The sequence below is a fragment of the Sturnira hondurensis genome, unplaced genomic scaffold (assembly GCF_014824575.4).
Source record: "Sturnira hondurensis isolate 20B ecotype Veracruz unplaced genomic scaffold, ASM1482457v3 Scaffold0011378, whole genome shotgun sequence".
In the NCBI taxonomy this organism is placed as follows: domain Eukaryota; kingdom Metazoa; phylum Chordata; class Mammalia; order Chiroptera; family Phyllostomidae; genus Sturnira; species Sturnira hondurensis.
Genome location: NW_028084009.1, coordinates 1639810 through 1656610, shown reverse-complemented (window position 1 = coordinate 1656610; position 16801 = coordinate 1639810). Strand labels below are relative to the sequence as shown.

The following is a 16801-nucleotide window of genomic DNA, read 5'->3' as shown; positions in this document are numbered from 1 at the left end:
GAAGTTGTTTTCATAGTCGAGTACATGGAACCCACCAGTGTTGCCTTCTCAGACCTCGACCGGAGCAGATACCTTTTGCCTTTTTAACCTTCTCAGTTTTTATTTTCACAATCATGACAACACTGTAACTGTTGGAGTTTATAGTAAAGAAAGTGTTTAAGCAGTGAAGACTTTTCACCATTTGGAAGTTATTTAGAAAAGAATCCAGGCTATTTAGATGCATTTTTCTAGTAAATGCAGTGACTTAAACACTAAAATCATTTACATGTGAATCCAGTATCCCTTTTTACTTTGTAAATGAGGCCAAGGATGAAATCCAGATGTTTTCCCTTTGTATTATTACTGTGTGAAATCTAAGTATATCTAAGGAAATCTACACTTAAGATAAAATTATTTTGTTTACTTCATATTAGCCTTTGCCTGTCTTCAGCAACCTGTAATCGAGTCATCTTTGTCTTTCTAAACCAGTGCTTTTCAACCTTTTTTCATCTCATGGTATACATAAACTAATTACTGAATTTCTGTGGCACACCAAAAAAAAATATTTTTTTTGCTGTTCTGACCAAAAAAAAGGTATAATTTTGATTCATTCACACCAGGCAGCTGTTGTTTTGGCTGTTGTCTTTCCACCCCCCACCCCCACCTTTGGACAATATGAGGGGAAAGCGTGCCCCTGACTAAAGAGATACTGCACGTTTTTAGAATTCTTGCAGCAGACTGGTTGAAAATCACTGGTCTAAACCAAATGCTTTGCCCCTCACTTTTTGTTTTCTTTTACAACTCTTTCGAACTATTGTTTTCCTTTGAAATATTCATTTGGCTTTTGAGGGTGTGCTTTATCACAATTTCAGAAATTGATGAAATACTCTGTTGGATGAAACAGCTTGTTAAATCTACTAACTGAAGGTTACATTTAGCAACATATAACCACAATTTGTACTGTTTTCAATTAAGGTAAGATTCTTTGGGGGTGTTAGGTATAGTTTGAAACTGTTACCGTGAAATTTACAGTAACAGCAAAAGATAGTGTATTTACAGAACGTATCTTAAGAAAACAAGCTTGGTTAATGCTTCACAGTTGGCATGTACTTTTCAGTATGTGGAGCCAATGGTGCACTCTCAGATGTGTTCTATTAAAGGTGGGCTTGAAAATGTTGAGATATGTTGGCGGGGGTTGACCTAACTTTGCCAAGGCGGTCTGGTCTGCGCGAATGCTGCCTTATGCAATCAGATCGTTGAAGCACTAAACGTGTCCCTGGAACTTCAACTCAAGTGTAGTTTTTAAGAATCTTGAGGTCCTTTGGCGGCAACATTTCTCATGCTTAGGCTTCACAAGTCCAGTGGCTTCAAAACCCTAGGGATCCCATTCGTCTTCTCCAGGCCAAATAGAAGAGGCCATCGCTGCCTTGGAAGAATGTCAAGTCCAGGGGCAACTATCCCCCCTCTGTAAAACCCGCCCCACTAGGCAGGCATCACCCTTGGGGTTCTGTCTCATCTCCAGTCCGTGTGTGAAGCACGAGGCCCTCACACCTCAACTTAAGACTGAAGGCGTCAGGCAAGACCGGCCAGGTATCCCTGCCCTTCTGGCTGCTGCCCAGCCAGTGAGCGCGCGGGCCTCTCAGCACGTGGAGCCGCAGGGCTGCCCACACGCCCCCTCCCGCCAGATGTAGTCCAGGCCCAGCTGGGCCCGCGCAGGGATCCCCAGCACGGCCACCTGAGTGCAGCGGGTGCTACGGCTCTCTACATGTGCCTCCGCCGCTGCGGCCAGTGGAAGGCGCCCTCCGCGCACACGGGCCCTGGAAGCGCACTGCGGCCATTATTCGCGGCGCCTCCTAGTGGGTCAGTGGCAAATCTTGCTTCTCGCGAGAGCTCCCCCTCAGTGGGGATTATATAATTTCCCTTAGGCGGGGTCGGGGGTGCTAGTGCCACCCTCCCTGAAAAAAAGTTAGGTGCAAGCACAAGTGGGAATAACAGAGTTGTCCCTGGGGGACATATGGGGAAAGGGGTATTGTGCCCCCACCCCACTTAGCTGGACAATGAGTCCTCTTATGCTAATGAGCACTTACGTCACTTCCGCTCTTTCTCAGCCGCCATTTTGGCTAGGGCAGGTTCAGGGACTCGCTCTGAGGCGCTTGTATTGTCTGCTGAGGGGAGACGCGGGATCAGCCCCCTCCCCCGCCCGTTGCCGCCGCAGCCTCCGCCGGCCCGGTCTCCCCTCCGCCGCCCGCCGAGATTCATGAGCTGAACTCCCGCCCCCCACTGGCCGCCATCTTGTGCCCCCTCCCCCTCCCGCGGGCAGCGCTAAGGGGGATTTTGGCGTCTCAGGCACAGCTCCCTCTCTCGGTCCGCGCAGCTGAAGAGCGAGAGGAGCGCGGCCGCCGCCGCCTGCCTGCCCGCGCCGGTGAAGCGGCCTCTCCCACACCCTCCGTCTCCTCCCTCCGCCCCTCCTTTGTCTGCACCGCTCGACGACGCTGCCGCCGCCGCCTGCGCGGGTACTGGAGGGATCTGCTCGCGCCGCCGCCCGCCGCTCTGTTGCGCCCGCCGCGCCCCCCGGCAGCAGCCGCGGCCGCGGCGCGAGCCGGAGCCCGCCGAGGCCACCGAACCAGAGCGCGACGAGGCCCCGGGCGCGCCCTCGCCGCCGCCACAGCCGTGCCGCCGCCGCCACCCGCCCGCCGCTGCTACCGCCCGGCCCCCGAGCACGCCGGCCCCGCGCTCGCCTCGAGGCCGAGTCAAGGTAAGCCGCGCGCGGCCCCGCGGCCCAGCCCTGCTCCCCACCCTCGGTTCGCATGGCTCCCGCCGAGCCGACCCCGCGGGCGAATTGTTGTTTAAATTGCCAGCCCTCCAACCACACACGCTCCTTTGCATACTCCGGGTCTGACGGACCGCCCGCCCCGTTCGGACCGCTCCCCGGCTTTGCTCCGGGGGCTAGGCGCCGCCTCTTGCAGCCTGACCGCCGTTCCCAGCCTCGTGAGTCCGCGGAGGCCAGCAGCCAGCCTGGCCCCGGAGCTTTAGCCGCTAATGGCATCTCCCTCCACCCCGCCCCCAGCAGTAACCTAGCTTCTCCCATCCCTGGAACTCATCCCTTCCTTCCGCCCCCCACTCCCAACGAGCCCCCACCCACACCCCCAAAGCCTGGGACGAGCCTTCTGCCAGGTCTACCCATCCTTAGCTAGGGGAAGGGGGACAGATTGGGGGGCGGGGAGCATGCATAGCACGGAGTGAAAGTCTGCCTCTCCTGTGCAGTCCTTCCTCCCCACCATGCTAGCTCCCCTCCTATCCTGGCCACGGAGTCCACCACCACCCTCTTTACTCAGTCGCAGTGCCTGGTTAGCATGACCTCCTAGGAGCATTGTGAGCCCCAACTTTGCAATGAGATGGTAGAAAACGGGAACCCAGAAAGCTGCGAAAATTTTTTTTAATGCAATGAATGGGAGTAGTTCTTTGAGTACCCTTTTATTCACCTCTTCTTTCCTTGGCTCTGGGCTGCCTGCCTGCCTGCCTTCCCCTCCCCCCCCCCCAACCTGGATGCCTGTCTGCTGGAAAAGGCGCGATTGCTTCTCTTCCTCTTCTGCCCAGTATCAGGCGCTAAGATCTAATATCCCTTTTAGCCACGCACACCCACATTAACTGTTCTTGATGTTCTTTCATTCACCAATTCCTCTGGACAGCTCTTACCATAACCCCATTTCTCAGACAAAGGCTTAGGAGGGAAAAAGAACCAAACTGTTTCTCGTGTTTGCCATTTTAATGCTGTCCATCCCCACACACCCAATTCCTATTCCTGATGCTTCTCGTGCAAGTGCCTTCAAAATGAAAAAAGAAAAGAATCTCCTGGGGACCTTGATACAGTTTCTTTGTAAATCTGCATTGTTGCTTCTGGTTTATGGCCATGAAGAAAATACCAGCCCCCACCCAAAATGCACCGCAGCCAAGTCGGCTAAAGGCAATGAGCGTTAGAGTCAGTAGGGGGCGCATTCCCTGCACTGGGTAAGGCTGCAGAGAGGGGGAAGGGCCCCAGAGCTAGAACAGGATGTGCTTTACAGCGCCTTCTACAGACCATGGGAAAATGGGCTCAGCAAGGCACACTGCACTCCTAGTTGGTGAGCTGACAGCAACATGGCGAAGGACTGAGTCAAGAGCAGTGATTTTCTGTCTTTTAAAGAATCCACCTTGCCTTTTAGAAGTTCGTTTTACTTTTCATAAGTGTTGACCCACAGTCTACTTTTGTTCTTGATGAATCACCTTGACACATTCTTGGTACATAGATTCCCCCTTCTCTGGAATTCTGGAATTTTTCCGCCTTAAGCTTTGCATGTATCTCCATGTCTTTCCAAGGTCAGATGGTAAAGGAAAAAGCTTCAAACCTGAGAGTAACTGGTCTGGGGTGTTGCTGATTACCTCCCTTCTTCATGGCCCAACTCTTTCCAACTCTTTGGGAGTTAGTCATTCTTGAGGGATGGTAGATGTTAGTGGGGTAGTAGTTTTCATTAGCATGTAGCTGGGTGTCATGATCTGTAAAGCCTTGTTGGTAAACATCAAGCCCGTGTTGAGTTCTTCATTGTCAAACTCAACAGCTGATTGTACAATTTTCTTTCCAACTTCAGAATTGTAATTGCCATTCATTATCTTAGCAGCAAACCACCTTTGCAAAAGCATTGACACCAGTCTTCTGTGAACACCCATCTTCTTGGGGTGTATTATTTCTATAGATTTTACTCCTCTTGTTATTTCCTAGGTGTGAGATGCATAATGCGAAACCTAGGCCCCAGCTTTTGCACCATGATGCACAAGGTTGTACTTTTTGTTCTGAACTGATAGGTGGCCTAGTGGTTATGCCCTGTACTACCATTTTGAGGATCTGGACTCCGTTCCTGCTTTGCTCTTTGGACCCCATTATCAGTTCACACCGGTGGGTATATTCATTTTGGTGGGTGGAAACTGCAGCAACGGGGAAGCCAGAGACTTTCCCTCCTTGGTCTCCATCCACCAAAGCCAACACTTCCAAAATTTCAGCCTAGCCACATTCCTCGAGGAACCGGTTAGAGCTGGTTACAGTCGTGGGTTCTGAACAGAGAAATGACTTACAACTTAGGAGAAAAATTTTAAGTTGCTGATGTTGTTTAATCATTTGCATTCTGCACGTAAAATATGTTAAGTTCTCAATTATGATATTTTGGTGACCCAGTCTCAAGAGTTGCTAAGCTTCTCAAAACCTTAAAGATTCTCTGATCAGAACAGGCTTTTTCATGAATATTTACTTGCTACCAAAGATTAACAGTGGTTGATACCCAAGGTTACTTTTAAGACTTTGTTATAGGTATTTTATGTAGATACACCAAGGTAAATTTATGGGGAAATGAATGGGTGCATTCTTTGATACATAGTTAACCACTTGGTGCTTAAGGGAGACTTTTCATTGGACATTTGCTGCCAAGTAAAATTTGTGAGTGAGAAGGAGGCAGTTGGGTTGAGATATTACATTAGAGACTTAATTACTTCGCTATTATAATTATTTAGTAATTACAAGGATGAGATACTTGATCTAAATGGGTATTATTTGTAAGTTTTAAATACTGTTTAGTATTTGTTAGATATAATTTTGACCTGTATTTGATCTTTGATATATAGTTACATGAGTTTTAAATGAATAATTTGAAGACAGTTTCATATTTGAGGATATGTTTGAGATGAAATTAAATTGTTGAAGATCCTTTTGTTTGATTTAGCAAATTATACATAAGATATAGTGTTAACTGATGTCCTTAGTGGTAATAGCCATTTTCCCTTTACAGGAAAAGTTGCTGTGAGCTCTTAGAAAAACGTGTATTCTGTGGTTTCAAAGGTTTCCTGGTTTTGACACTCAAAAATAAAGGTGAAACAATTGGGCTTGAAGGCTGGGATTTAGGTAAATTGTGAGGATTCATTAAAGTATATAGTAAAAAGCCTTAATTAACTGGAGGGTAGGGTATGGGTATCCTGAACTAAATCTTTGATTTGGTTTCTTCACTAGGCTATGAATCTCAAAAGACCCCTCTGCCTGCCCTACCTATCTAGGAGTTACTGGTTTTAAACATACCCACTGTTAATTTGTTTTGCTTAAATTTCTAATTTTTTCCTTAAGCTGAAGTGCAGGAAGAGTTCTAATACTATTTATATTAAAATAAAATGTCACCATATTGAACAGATTGTGTCGAGTAATTTCTCAGGTACCTGTATTTGATGACCCAATCTCTGAGTTGCCAAGCCTCTAACAACTTTAAAGATTCTCTGGTTACAGTAGGCCTTTTCATGAATGTGTACTTGCTACCAAATAACCAATCAATAAATAGCATTTTATCAAGTAAAATGGCTTTTGATTTTCATTATAACATGCATGCATACATGTATTTATTACTTTTGATTGCTAAAAGCATAATTACAGAAGGTACACTATGAGTTGTTGCTTTCCTTATAAATTTTGGGAAAATATCTATTAAAATAATTACTAATATTTTGAAATTTTAAATAGTAAGCTGTTGGTTGATACTGTTATGATGTACATATTCTGGCTACACATTAAAATTACAGTTTAGTAAGGAAGGTGGAGCTGTTATAAAATGCAAGTAGGGAATCAGTAGAGGAAATAAAAGAAAATCTTCAGAATTTAAGTGTGTGTTTTTTTCTTTTGAGAAACATAACAAAATTGCACACGTTGTAATAGACTGTAGCAGGTTGATTTCATTACTGCATGTGTGCACACATACATGAAATATAGTCCACAGTTTCAGAGCTGGCCGTGTGAGTGCAGAGAAAAACATGTCAGAATGAAACACTGTAGGTGGTTTTAAATAACCTAGCAGAATCTTAGTGAAATAAACTTTTTTAAAATGTTAAAGTACAAAAAAATTTCTTTTATAAGATTAGAAGTTAATTTGTAGTCTACATCAAGATGCCCAATACTGTTTTGTAATAAGCTACTTGTTCCACTTTGACTTCCAAAGGACTTTCACTTTAAAAAGAATGTCATAAACCCTGTTGTGTCTTCCAGAAGACATTTCCATGAGAATTGAACTTTCATTTACTTGACTAAAAAGGCAAAAAGATTAAGAAAAATGTTGCTCCCCTATGTAAATAATTTAATTGTAGTTAGATAATGTGTTGTTAGCATCACATAAACTTACACAGTTTTTCCTCCTCTAGTTTGGTAGGAGCTTGTGTTAAATCTGGAGTCAAGGCCATGTTTTGCTGATGGGCACCACTGTCAATTACACCTTCTGGTTGTTGGTTTGGAAACTTGGCATTTGAAACTGATGAACCAAAGCCCCATACTAACTGAATTGATATTTTGAATGTAAAAGATGTTTCTTGTTTATACAGTGGTATTTTCCACTTGGATTGTTGAGATAATTTGTAAGAGAAGTCATCCATGTTTTTGCCCAACGTGAATGGCCTTGGTTCCATCATGATTTCGTGGGTTTTTTATTGTTTGTGTTCCTAACCCTGTTAATGAGAAAGTAAGTGATAGGCAGGATGATTGTGCTCCCTCAGTCTCTTGGTGCCTTAGTGTTCCTTCCACCTGTGTGTTGGTCATGCTCTACCTTTGATACCTGTCAGGGTAGGGGGGTCAGCCTAATGAGAACTCACATTCTGCCTCACTGGGAGGAGAAAGCTCCCTTCACATGTTAGTCCAGCTTTTCAAATTGGGGTGCGTATATATCCAACTGGTTACGTTGGGGGAGACGTTTAAAGCCACAGATAAAATGGGAGCAAACTATTTCAAGTGCCAGTTTTGGTTGAGAGTATGCATTTTTATTCTAATCAGTGTAAAGTGCAATATTCTTAGCAGTGTTTGTGTTCTAGATTCCCTTGTCTGCATTTATGTATTCGCTGTCCTGTCTTCAGGAGTTCTTCGAAGTGCACTCACAAGCTTCCTTGGTTTTACTGATTTCTAGTATAGTTCTAAGATAGCAGCTAAACACATTTTAAAACCTTAAGAGTTTCAGCAGTGTTCCAGAAATAAAGGGGGGAGCACAGAAGATTTTTAGTAAGAGTTTGCTAAGGGAAGACTGCCCTGAACATACATTGTGGTTTCAGATTTAACTCAGAAACATGCATGTCATCTATATGAGACTCTTGCAGTGTTTGGTCAGCCCATAGAATTGAAAATAAATCCATATACATCCAAATTCCCTTTTCAGTAAAGATAGGTAGATTTGTAGTTCAGTTGCTCAACGTCGGGTTGTTTTGTTTATGTGACATTTCTCATATGACTTGCTTGATGCCTTTAATAAGGATGACTGTTTAAGTAAGTGCAAAGGCCCCCTTGCTGGCCTTTATGGTATTATAAAATACTATTGATGGCTTGCCTGTTTATTTTCCAAGTACTTTTATAAGTTATTCTCAATTCTCCCAGGACCCTCCTCGTTTCACAAGTAGGGAAATTAAGGCACTACCACGTGCAGTGATGAAGCGGGCCCCAGAATATGTCTGGGCTGGTTCCCAGGCCTGTGCTAGGAACACAGGCTTTTATAATGCTCCTGTGGGCTGTTTGGTTAGTGAGGGCTCAAATGAACGCCTCATATCTTCATAGTGATGTTCTGTGCTTATATGTCAGCTAATACCTAAGGATCCCAAATGGGCTCCACAGTTAAAGAAGTTAGCCACACCCCCATCAGGAACAGTACAGATGAAAATTGTGATAGTATGGTTAGTTGAAGTAGCATGTGTCTGGTTTGGAGTTACCTGAATAAGGATCTGAAAAGAAAGTTTGATTATGGCCCTGTTGCTTTCCCCAGTATTTTGGGTTAGGACCCTCTTGTTCCTTCTCCCTTGTGAACAGTTATTTTTGCTCAGACAGATAATTGCTGGCTTTGGCCATTTTGCCATTTCTGTCTTTTTCTGAACCCATTATACTCCCTTTAAAAGCTCACAGAAACTACTTCCCTCAAAAATCTGTAAATCTTTCCTTTTCTGGCAAAAGCTGCCAACAATTCGGAACTTTTATGAGTAGTGTCTTTTGAGATCTGGGTATATCTGAAGAAACTTCTGTGTAGTGGAAATACAGCAAAAATGTATCAGGATTTTAAATTGGAATTATCCATTTAAGTCAACAGATTTCTTGCTCTTGTGATGAATTAAGATTTAGAGTGACCTATGTAGTGAGTGCTCAGAATCCTGTTTCAAGATCAAGTTAGATTTAAAAACAAAAAAATAAAACAAATCTGCAGATAATGTCAATTGACCATTAAGTGTCAAGACCTGCTGTAAGAATAACAATGTTTTGGCTAAGCCTTGACTCTAGGAGAGGGATTATAAAAACTTGGTAGGATGATTTTAAGTGTATTTTTCAAGAAAAGTGAGAAAAGTGCATTTCCTGTTACTACGGGAAAGTTATTTCTAAGTAGTTTTGATAGAGCGTGGAAGATTTTTTAAGGGGTAGAAAATAACCTACTTTTGTCTTATGCCATTTAGATGCAAAGACTAGCCGCATGCCTCTGGAGTGATTCCAGAGGACGTATCTCAGTGTCCTCTTGGGCCCACTTGTGAATCGGTTTTCTTTTTTCACATTTCTCTCAGGCCAGGTTTTCTACCTGTATTGACAGCAAGCAGCTCTAAGCCTATGGAATTCTTACGCAAACAGCAGAGTGTTGGAATCACTTCCGACAATATGAAGTAGTAAATTGGGAAATGCTCCTCATCTCTTCCTCCCTAAAGCTAGATTGGGATGTTAGAGTACTCTCTGTCTTTTTCATTATTAAGCAGTGAGGCATCTTTCCCCCTTTCAAACAAATTTTATGTAGACTGCAGTATATAAAGTTGTGTTCGGGAACCACACCTCCAGTTGCAGTTGCTCGACTTTCATCTTGTACCTCAGGCATTCTCTTCCCCTCTGTCTTCCCCTCTAAGGAACATTCGTTCCTTATGTAGTCTCTCAGCATGCTCTCAGAAGTACACCCTGAAAACTATTGGTTCCATTGGTGTTGTAGAAATTCTGGTGGTCATAGCTAGGATTCTTGTCTGAAGTCTGAAAGTAAAAGGATAAGCAGTAACATAATAGCATTTTTACTAGTCTTTTAGCCTGAAAGTCTTAAAAAAGGAATGACTCCTGCATTTTTTAATATACACAGTCTAAATTATATTCTACCTTTCTGTGCAACTGTAAGTCACGTAGGTTTATTTTGGGTATTTGCAGATGTTCCATTGCATAAGCATTTTAAGTGCCACAGAGCTTGTAAAGTTAATATGCTTACTCTGCCCCGGTTGGAGCGGCTCAGTTGGTTGGAGCATCGTCCCATAACCGAAAGGTTGAGGGTTCCATCCCTGGCCTGGGCATGTACAGTAGGCAACTCTCTCTCACATTAATGTTTCTCTCTCACATTAATGTTTCTCTCCCTTCCTCTCTCTCTAAAAGCAATAAAGAAATGTCCTTGGGTGAGGGTTTTGAAAAAATGCTTACTCTGACATGAGTGGTTCACACATATATAAAAATCCGACTGTGTGTATGTGTAAGTTTGTACATTATAATGTGTACAGGAACATGTACAGCAAACACATCTGATTCCCAGGAATAACAATTTATGCTTTTTAAAAGTATATTCTGGTGTGGGCTCATAATAGTCAAAGATCTGGTTTAAGGTAATAATAATAATAACCTCTTTTAAGCGTTAACTGGCATCATCTCATTTAATCCTGATGTTTAAACAATGTCCTAGTTATACCATAAAGAGACAGACCCTCCAGGGGTTAAATGACATTTTCAGAGTCACAAAGATAGTAAGTGGCAAAGTAGGTATTTAAACCCTGACCAACTCTAGCACTGTATTCTTAGTCACTGTGGCCTTTGTTTTCTGGCGGAGGAAACCTTTACTATGCTTGTCACCTTGTTACAGAAATTGGAAGTTTTGAGGTAAAAATTTTCACATGTGGCCAATAGGTCAGCTAAATTTTTGTCCATGAAAATAATAGTCTTACTGGAAAGCACAAATTTTGGTGTAGACTATAGACTTTACCCTTGAACCTTTTTTCTCCTTCCTTTTGTTATCACATCAGCATCTTACTGTCTCATACCTAAGGCTCCGTGATTCTGCAGACCTTTCAGTTCAGTAGGTCTGGAATGAGTGTGGTCTTTTTCTGTACTTCTACATATTCTAGAATCATTTCAGTTTTGCAAAACTAATAGTTGAGCTCGTTAAAGTAACCCCAGCAGGATTAAATGTATTAAGTTAAGGCAGAATTAATTGAAGGCTTTAACATTGACAAAGTAATATATAGCAGGTCCTCAAATAATCATCTTGCTCAATGTGGTTTCTGATGAGATGTCAGCGTTGTAGGAACTTAACTCTTGTCCATATCAGTTAGCCTTTGGTAAAATTGGTTTTGTTACATGTCATGTCACTGCAGTTCCAAAAACCTATCAAGAATAACTTTTAAGTGAGGACTTACTGCATTCCACTGTTCCTGGCCTCTTGGAGTACAGCAGATTTGCTGGGAAAGTAAACTTTACTAAGATTTTTTTAAGTACTTAACAATTTGAGGATTATTAATATATTACCATATGGTCTCATTTAATACTCTCCAACATGTTCTGGAAATTTGTAAAGGCCTTCAAAGTTTCTGTATTGCATTCAGGACTTGCTCTTGAATATCTGTCCTGTTCAAAGGAATCTAAACAAATACTTAAAATTTATAGTTTTGGCAAAGAGACCCAGGCTACCCTGCTGATAAAATTGTGAGCAAATCAATCTGGTTTCAAAATCACTACTATTGCCTTAAATTTTCCAGTAACTACATTTTAAAATTTTTTATCTATTTTTAATTATACAATATACATCACATCATTTTAAACAGTTTAAGTGCGCAGTTCTGTGACATTAAGTACACTCATATCGTGGTGCAGCCATTACCATCACCCACCTCCAGAATTTCTTGTGCTTATAAAACTGAAACTATACCAATTAAACAATAATCCCCATTCTCCCTTTCCCCGGCTTTTTAGATTCCACTGCCCTTCTACTTTTCTTTATAAATTTCACTATTCTAAATGTCTCATAGGAGTGGAATCATACAGGATTTATCCTTTTGTGACTAAGCTGCTTTTACTTAGCATGTTTGGGGGGTTCATCTATATTGCGAGTAGCCACATTTAAAAAATAAAAGTGAAATTAATGTTAATATTTTAACCCAGTATATATAAAATATTGTCACTTTAATATCAATATTTTTGTGGAGGTATTTATGAGATACTTGGTATATTTTACACTAAATCTTAGAAATCCTGAGTATGTTTTATACTTAAAAGTAAGTATATCGCATATGGGTAAAGGACTCGAATACATATTTCTGCAAAGAAGACAGACACAACTGGCCAGTTAAGCATATGAAAAGACATTCCATGTCAGTGGTCATTAAAGAAATACAAATCAACACTACAGTGAAATACTATTCATCCCCATTAAGATGGCCACTATTAAAAAAATAAGGGTTGATGAGGATGTAGAGAAATTGGAATCCTTGCATACTGTAGGTGGAAGAGGTGGAACAGGATCTGGAAGAGATACTAACTTGTACAGCCATGTTCATGGCACCATTATTCACAATAGCTTAAAGGTGGAAGGAGTCTGGGCACCCACTAACAGAGGAATGGATAAGCAAAATGTGTATGTGTTGTGGAAAATATTATTCAGCCCTAAAAAGGAAGGAAATTCTGATATATGCTATAATATGAATAAAACTTGGGGATATTATGCCAGGTAAAATAAGCCAGTCACAAAAAGACAAATATTTAATGATTTTGTTTAAATGAATGTACTTAGTCAAAATCAGAAACAGAATAGAATGGGAATGGTTGTTGCCAGATACAGAGAGGGGGAGAAATGCAGGGTTGAATGGGTATAGAGTTTCGGTATAAAAGATGAAAAGAGTTCTGGCAGTGGATGGTGGTGATGATAGCACAATATTGTGACCATTTAATACCATGAGCTAGGTATGTACATTACAAAATTTACTATCTTAACCATTTTTGTTGTGTATTTTACCACAATATAAACAAAATAATTTTAAGGCGCATCTCAATTCATTTCAGACTAATCACATTTTAAGCTTAACAGGCATTTGAGGCTAGTCTTTGCTGGAAAAAACAGTTCTTAAAAATTTACAAAATTTCTAAGCAACATTTCCTTGCTGCATGTATAAACTCTGAAAAACAAGGATTTTGTTTCTTTAAGAGACAAATTCTGTATGCATAAAAGTCTGCAAGGATAAATATTATCTCCATGTTAACTATGTCTTTATGTAAAATTTTAAGTTATTTTGTGTTCTTTGCCTTTTCCATATTTTGTAATCTTATACTAGGCCTAATTGCTTTTTTAACAGTTTTATTGAGATACAGTTCATATACCTTAATAATTCTACCATTTGAAGTGTACAATTAAATGTTCTTTAGTATATTCAGAATTGCGCGACTGTCACCAGAATCTTTTTTATCACCCCATAAAGAACCTATTAGCACTCACTCTCTCTTTCGACTCCTCAAGCCCTCAGCAACTTGTCTCCTTTCTGTCTCTGCAGATAGGCCTTTCTGGGCATTTAATGTAACTGGAATCATACAAAGTAGACTTTTGTGACTGAGCATAATGTTACAGGGTTCATCCATGTGGAGCATGTATCAGCACATCATTCCATTCGATGGCTGAATTATCCCATTGTGTGGATAATACCACATTTTGTTTATTCATTTATCAGCTGATGGTTTGGGTCGTTTCCCCTTGGGTATCAAGAATACTGCTGAGAACATTAGCGTGCAGGTTTTGTGTGTGTATGTGTTCACTGCTCAGTTGCTTTTGTAGCAAAAATGAATGGAGCTTGATTTAGGAGGAGGGAGCTAAAGAGGCAGTTAAAAGACTGGCTAGCCTCCTGCCTACCCCTGCCCTCTAGGAAAAAAAGATCACCGGCGCCTCTGCTGCTTTCCCAAGCAGTTTTGGGAAGGACATGTCTTGAGCATTAATGGGAAAATGATAAAGGAAAGATACGCCATGGCTTTGTTTTGTGAAAACTGTCCTTTAAGAACATACTTAAAGATAGCTGATGTTATTGTCCTTACCAGACCTGGATTCAGTATGGAATCTTTTTTCCACCAGCTCAACCAACTAATGCTGAAAAGGGCAGCACATATGCAAAAAAGATTTGGGTTGATCATACGTGGGAAGTGGCTGCCACCAACACAAATGCACCTTTCAGGAGATTAATTTAAAAATAATGGCCAGCTCTGGCCAGTGTGGCTTGTTGGTTTGGTCCATCACCCCACAAACTGGAAGGTCCCAGTTCAATGCCTGGGTTGCAGGTTTAGCCACCAGTTGGGGTGCATGTAAGGGGCAACCAGTCAATGTTTCTCTCCCTCCCTTCCCCTTTCTCTAGAAGAAAAAAAGTTTAAAAAGAAAAACTTTAAAAAAATTATAATATCCAGAGTTAAAGAAGTGTTGTCCCACTTGTCACATCTATTGGTGGTTGGCTTATGCAATATCAGAAGGAATGGTAAAAGAAATGAGAATGGATAACTTGGAGAGGGGGCAAAACTTGGGAGGGAAGGAAGAAGTATCTCAAAAACTTAAAAGACTGTATGTGACCAAGTGATTGGACTTCTGTAGCTGAGTTGTGGGCAGGTCACAAAACCTTGTAGAAAGTAAACTTGTGAACAGAGCTGTCCATTGTGAAATGAGCTGGTGGGGTTTGTGCCCCTCTCACTGGAAGTGATCAGGCAGAAAATAGTCTCTTAGAGCAGGTGGAAGGGATTCACACACTATTAACAAAAAGTGGGCAAAAGTATTTGACCAAATGGTTTCAGATGTACAAAATACTGTATTTCGGTAAATATACTCATTTTGTCTTGATAAATATAGTATACCCACCAAGGAAATAGGAAAACTTAAATATATAAAATTTTAAAATTGATTTGATTAAAAATTAAAGAAATCAAAGTTTTGTTTTTTCCTGAAGTGGAGGCAGTTTTGTATTTGACGTTTTACTTTAATTGTGGATTGGGGGGGTTGTTTGTTTCATTATCAGACAAACTAGTAAATGTCAATGCAGTTAAGTAAAGAATAAAAGAAAACAAAGACAAATACCAAATGGTCTCACCTTTAACGGGAACCTAATCAACAAAACAAACAAGCAAAATACAACCAAAGACACTGAAATTGAGAACAGGCTGACAGTGACCAGAGGGGCAAGGGGAGGGAATTTCAGGGGGAAAGGGTGAAGGGTTTGCAGGAACACATGGACAATAACAAGGCGGGGGTGGGGGGCTGGGATGGGGAGAAAAAGCAGAAAACTGCTTGAACAACCATTAACATTTAAAAAAGAATAAAAGAAAACACATTTGCTTACATATCCTGCCTGTTTCTTGTCTTTATTAACAGTGTTCTAATATTATTATCCTGGGCAACACAAGTAATGTGCATTCAGATTTAGCTTTTGGTACAAGTATGTCTTCATTTGCAAAGTAGTTTTCTTTCTGATTCTCCTGGGCTCCTCAGAACCATTTTTTTTTTTAATCTTCAACACTACTGCACATTGAGAGAGGAGACTAAACTTTCTTTTCTTACCTCTGTCATGATGCACGGTTTTATCTGCTAATCCAGAAAAGCATTCTGCCCTGAGATAGTCAGATAGTCATTTGTTCTATGGTATTTAGGACTTGAGAAAGAGAGGAGACCGAGCTGCCTTTCTATGAAGAGCTTCTGGCATCTGGAAGGTTTTTTGCCCAAGTTTATAGGAAATTGAAAGATCAGCTGCTTTCTGTTCAGGACCATGTTTTAGAAAAAGACTGAGTGGTTATTGCTTCCAGACTAAATGCAGGATCTGGGTGTGCTTACTTGCCGGAGGGTTGTGCCAGTATGGTTGTTCAAGGTTCATTTTTTTAATCAGTATATAGACCTTTTCACAACAGGTTTAACTTAAATTTAGGACTTAGTGACACCCTTAAAAGCAAACGAGGTGTCTGTGTTCTCTTCAGATCCCAGAATAGTCAGGAAAGGTAAGCGAGAATTACTTAGAAAAAGGAAGTGTTTTATGATGACCACAGTTTTACTCAATGAATGGTGTTGACAGATATTAATATGTTGCTGAGGAGGAGAAAGAAGGAAGAGGGTATATGAATATGGGAATGATCTTTTCTTCCTGCCTAAATAGTATTTATCCTAACCAGGTCCTAAATGTTTCCACAGAGACACTATACAATTTGTCTAAGTGTCATGGGTTAGCAGTGAAGTAAACTGATGCTTAGATTCTCTTCATGAGAATCTTCTTAAAATGCCCAGCTTTTTAGAAAATAGCATGACTTACACGACTTAACAATGCTTAGTTGCTTAAAGAAACTTTGACTATCTTAAGCCCCAGTGTGGGTTATAAGGTTGTTATATAGAGAGAGTACAGTTGACTGTGTGGGCCCACACTTATATGCAGATATTTTTCAATAAATATGTATAATACTGTAAATAAATTTGTTTTAATATTCTTATTTTATTGTAAGACTATATAATACATATTAACATACAAAATATTATGTTCTAATCCTTAGGCTTACTCTGGGCTTCCTGTAACCATGTTCTGAGCAGACTGGTTTTGTTTACAGGATATCTTTACCTTACTATAGGAGTTCTGTTACAGCCATCAAACTTCCTGCTTTGGTTGATTGTCCAGATAGGTCCAGATTTTACATTTCAGTAGACAGCCACCTTGGCATACATTTGTGTGGTAAACTTAGTTTAGACAAGTAACTATTTTAAGGAGCTATTTGGAGACAGAGAACTCTTTCTTCCTTTCTTCA

General features: G+C 41.1%; 1 protein-coding gene across 2 annotated transcripts in view; it reads left to right on the top strand.

Moving 5' to 3' along the window:
* The first annotated feature begins 2074 nt into the window (after positions 1–2074).
* Positions 2075–16801, top strand: part of ADNP (activity dependent neuroprotector homeobox) — a 32168-nt gene continuing 17441 nt past the window's right edge. The window contains exons 1-2 of one of the 2 annotated variants that reach the window (XM_037059898.1): positions 2075–2734; positions 4819–4909. The gene's annotated coding sequence lies outside the window, so the exon portion shown is untranslated. The remainder of the gene's footprint in view (positions 2735–4818; positions 4910–16801) is intronic. The other variant, XM_037059899.1, reaches the window with a different exon arrangement.